This window comes from Lipotes vexillifer, unplaced genomic scaffold, assembly GCF_000442215.2.
Source record: "Lipotes vexillifer unplaced genomic scaffold, Lipotes_vexillifer_v1.1 scaffold391, whole genome shotgun sequence".
In the NCBI taxonomy this organism is placed as follows: domain Eukaryota; kingdom Metazoa; phylum Chordata; class Mammalia; order Artiodactyla; family Lipotidae; genus Lipotes; species Lipotes vexillifer.
Window position 1 is genome coordinate 803,587 of NW_006786248.1, and position 4,780 is coordinate 808,366.

At 44.9% G+C, this 4,780-nt stretch overlaps 1 pseudogene; it reads left to right on the forward strand.

Moving 5' to 3' along the window:
- The first annotated feature begins 1,228 nt into the window (after positions 1-1,228).
- Positions 1,229-1,843, forward strand: LOC103071392 (protein lin-28 homolog A pseudogene; annotated as a pseudogene).
- Positions 1,844-4,780: the final 2,937 nt, after the last annotated feature.

Genomic DNA, 4,780 nt, shown 5'->3' on the forward strand with positions numbered 1-4,780 from the left:
CTTGTTTCTCCTTGGTTTTGTCCTGCCTGAGACTCTCTGCACTTCCTGGACTTGAGTGGCTATTTCCTTTCCCATGTTAGTGAAGTTTCCGACCATAATCACTTCAAATATTTTCTCTAGTCCTTTCTCTCTCTCTTTTCCTTCTAGGACCGCTATAATGTGAACGTTGTTGCGTTTAATGTTGTCCCAGAGGTCTCTTAGGCTATCTTCATTTCTTTTCCTTCTTTTTTCTTTTTTCTGTTCCACAGCAGTGAATTCCACCATTCTGTCTTCCAGGTCACTTATCTGTTCTTCTGCCTCAGTTATTCTGCTATTGATTCCTTCTAGTGTAGTTTTCATTTCAGTTATTGTATTGTTCATCTCTGTTTGTTTGTTCTTTAATTCTTCTAGGCCTTTGTTAAACATTTCTTGCATCCTTTCAATCTTTGCCTCCATTCCTTTTCCGAGGTCATGGATCTCTTAACTGTCATTATTCTGAATTCTTTTTCTGGAATGTTGCCTATCTCCAATTCATTTAGTTGTTTTTCTGGGGTTTTAATTTTTTCCTTCATCTCTTTCTTTTCATCTTGTCTATTTTTCTGTGAATCAAAGCCAGTGGATTATTGGCAATTTCTTATGGTTAATCCAATATAATGAACAGTTACCTTTTAAATAGTAGTCTGTTTTGGCTTGGAGAATAACCAAAGATGCTCTTTAGAAACAATGCCAGTTTTTTTTGTTTTATTTTGTGTATTTTTTAGAGCAAGAGTGAAGGTGGTCACTGTCTCCCTTACCAACTGGACACATTTTTTAAAACACAAGTTGAGAAATTTCAAGTTGCCCAAAAGTGATTTCCATAATCTTACTTACTATCATTGAAAAGGAAATAAACCAATCAAAAATGTTGCATATCTATGTCGTACGTGTTGTGGACAGAGCAGAAAAACAGTTCAATCACAGTCTTACCCCAAGATGCTTGCAGTTCTATTTAAAGTTTTTTAAAGTATTCTTATGAAAAGAGATGAAAATACAAGGCTTTAAACAACTGTCAAATAAATAATAAAGAGAAGAAGCACTGCCACAGTCCAGAAAGAGAAAGCAAGCCAAAAACAGCTGTGGGCTCTCCCACCGATATCGTGCGGGGGAAGATATAGCAGCTTATTCTCCAAACCACCCCTTTGCCTCCGGACTTCTCTGGGCCAATAGTTCCCTGATCAGGGGCCCGGGGCCTCGGACTCTGCCAACTGACATGGACTCCGTGTCAAACCAGCAGTTTTCAGGTGGCTGCACCAAGGGGCCAGAGGAGGCACCGGAGTCTGCAGCTGGGGCCACTGAAGAGCCGCAGCTGCTGCATGGTGCTGGCATATGTAAGTGGTTCAATATGTGCATGGGATTCGGCTTCCTAGCCATGACTGCCGACCCCAGGGTTGCACTCAACCCCCCGGTGGATGTCTTTGTGAACCAGAGTAAGCTGCACATGGAGGGCTTCCAGAGCGTGAAGGAGGGTGAGGCCGTGGAGTTCACCTCTAAGAAGTCTGCCAAGAGCCTGGAATCTATCCAAGTCACTGGCCCTGGTGGGGTGTTCTATATTGGGACTGAGAGGCAGCCCAAAGGGAAGAACATTTAGAAACGCAGATCAAAGGGAGATATGTGCTACAACTGTGGAGGTCTAGACCATCATGCCAGGGAATGCAAATGGCCACCCCAGCCCAAGTGCCACTTCTGCCAGAGCATAAACCATATGGTAGCCTTGTGTCCACTGAAGGCCCAGCAAGCTCCCAGCTCACAGGGAAAGCCAGCCTACTTTCGGGAGGAGGAAGAAGAGATCCATAGCCCTGCCATGCTCCCAGAGGCCCAGAATTGAGCCACAGCAGGTGGGGGCTATCCTTTTGTGATCAGAAAGTTTTGAGGAACAGGCATCAATCGGTAGAGTGGAGAAAGTGCAGACAGGGTGGGTAGGGGGCAGCTGGCACTGCCATATATCTCAGGCTGGTTCGTAACGTCACCCCCTCTTCCCTCTTGGTTTGGGAGAAGGGATGAGGGAAAGGAACTCCAATCATGCTCTATCCAAATGCACGTGAGGGCTTTGGGGGGTAACCCTCCCTACATGTTTTATCTGAGTCTCCACCCTCAGAATCTCCAGCTTTTGAAAGTGGCCTGGATAGGAAAGTTGTTTTACTCTTAAATAAGGATAGGAATAATATTTCCCATGCCAGAGTGAAAAGATTAAGCATAAGACCAGATTGATATACCTAAACACACAAGCCACCACCATCTGTGGGAGGAAATGTCTCAGTAGTAAGGCAGGGTTTTCCACATCTTGTCTCCTCATAGCCCCCTCTTGGGATGGAATGCTGAGAACTGTCCCAAGCAGTGGGTTGTGATGATAGGCAAAAGGGGTGGTTGTGGGTACAGCTGTAGACCTGCTGCTTCTCAGTTCATTCTCACCCCATTCTGGGCCAATACAATTTTATTTATTTGCTCCCTTGAATGACTGTACATTGGGTCCCACTTTCTCCAGGATGCCAACTGCACTAGCTCTGTGTAAATGATGTATCTTGTGCATTTTAACTCTTTTTTTCATAATATAAATATTCTGGTTTTCTATTTTTTTGTATTTTAATCTAAGGCCCTCATTCCTGCACTGTGTTCTCAGGTATGTGAGCGATCTCAGGGATAAGTCAGCAGCAGTTCCAGGTCTACACAGCAGGAACTTTTTGTTGCTGTATCACCAGAGAGAACAACTCTTTGGAGTGTATAGCCTATTGAACTGCCTCATTTTTGTCAATTAGAGCTGGCTTTTCTGCCATGGTGTCCTCCTGAAACCCCTCCATCTTCAATGTTTCACAGGAGACTAGGTTTTAACTGGCTTGCCCCATGACTTGGTCTCCTACTGAAAGATTGGAAATTCGTCTGAATAAGAAAAGGTGGTGCAGAGAGGTTAGGAGAGGCTGGTCCAGGTAAAAGGTGCAGAGAGGGGAAGCCAAGATTAGGCAGAGGTCATCGGTATGTGTGATAAAGGATTCCTGTTCCAGACCTCTAATTCCAGGGCACTGACTTGCTTTACATACCAGATCCTTCCTTCACTGGATTGGACTAGGCCTACCATGCACAATACGGTATATTGTGTGCGTTTTTGTAAAAAATGTGACTTGGTAGGGACTGGTTTTAAGAACGATGCCTCTGTACCCATCTTGAGCTGCCCAGGGATGGACATATGAAGCAAGGACAAGATCCTTAACCTTTAACAGTTCTGAGCTTTTCACCCTTGGCTTCCAGAGCGATGGCTTCTTTGTGGTTCCCAGAGCCAGTGTCCTGCCCTGCTGCAACAGAGATTAGTGTCATGGTAGCTAAAGGAGAAAAGGGGGTTTCATTTACATGCTGTGAGATCACTGCAAACCTACCTCACTGTGTTGTAAGGGGGCAAATGCAAGAGAACGCATTGGGTGATGTGTGTCTGATCCTGGGTTTTTGTCTCCCCCAGTTGCTGCCCCCCTCTAGTTATTGTATTTGTCTGGGCTTCATAGGACTTCACAAGTAGCTGATTTGGTGACTGCTAGGTGGCCTAGTTTGTGTAAATATAATGTGTTGGTCTTCTCCATGTTCTTTTGGGGTTTTATTGTTTAAAAACTTCTTGTTATATTGAGAAAAATAGCCAAAGCATCTTTGACAAAAGGTTCTGCACCAGCCAAAAAGATCTGAAGCATAAGCTTGGGGGCCCCTCTTCTTGAAGTGGGGGGTCTTGAGCCACACTTTCTTTTGTGTTCCCCTTCCTCTATTTCCTATTTCAAACAAGATCTTCTGTCCTAAAAACTGGATTCCTACCCCCTCTTCTTTCCCCCTTCATACCGCCCCTAAAAAATAGCCCATATACCTATATGTTTAATTTGTGGGGTGTCTGCGATTAAATGACTTGTGCAGAAATCCTGAAGAAGCTAAGAACTCTCCATCCCTTGTTCCCAATCTCCTGAGTCATGACCATTCCTTGATGTGATTCATGCCAGACAGACTGCTGTCTTTGGATGGATTTAATCTCTAATCCTAGGGTAGGAAGGAGCAATGAGGGGGACTTCCATGTAGAAAGTGGGGTTGGGAGACCACGAAAGGAAGGATGAATGTATATCCAAGTCCCTCAGGAACTTTCATGCAGGTGCAAGAAATTTATGTCAAAGTGGCCACAAGAGGGCTTCCCTGGTGGTACAGTGGTTGAGAGTCCGCCTGCCAATTCAGGGGATGCGGGTTCGTGCCCCGATCTGGGAGGATCCCACATGCTGTGGAGCGGCTGGGCCCGTGGGCCATGGCCGCTGAGCCTGCACGTCCGGAGCCTGTGCTCTGCAATGGGAGGGGCCACAACAGTGAGAGGCCTGCGTACCAAAAAAAAAAAAAAAAAGTGGCCACAAGATTGTTTAATAGGAGACGGACGAATGTAACTCCATGTTTACTAATAGAAACCAAAGCTTTGTGTGAAATCTTGAATTTATGGGGAGGGAGGGTAGAAAAGCATGTACTGTTCTTTTCCTCATCCCTTCCCCTCATTACTGAACTGCAGGAGACTGAGGCCCCTTGGGCTTTGGCAGCCCCATCTGGGCAGTGTTTATCTGACGGTTGATTTTGCTGTACCAGGTACTTCCTTTCCCATTTGCTATCATTTTGTAACACACATGCTGACCCTTTTCCCTTGCCCTTCTTTTCCTTGGGAAAATACAATGAATAAAGACTTATTAGTACTGAAAAAAAAAAAGAAAGAAAGAGAGCAGAAGGGAAAGAGCAAACATCCAAATGCAGAAATAAAAAAAAAAAC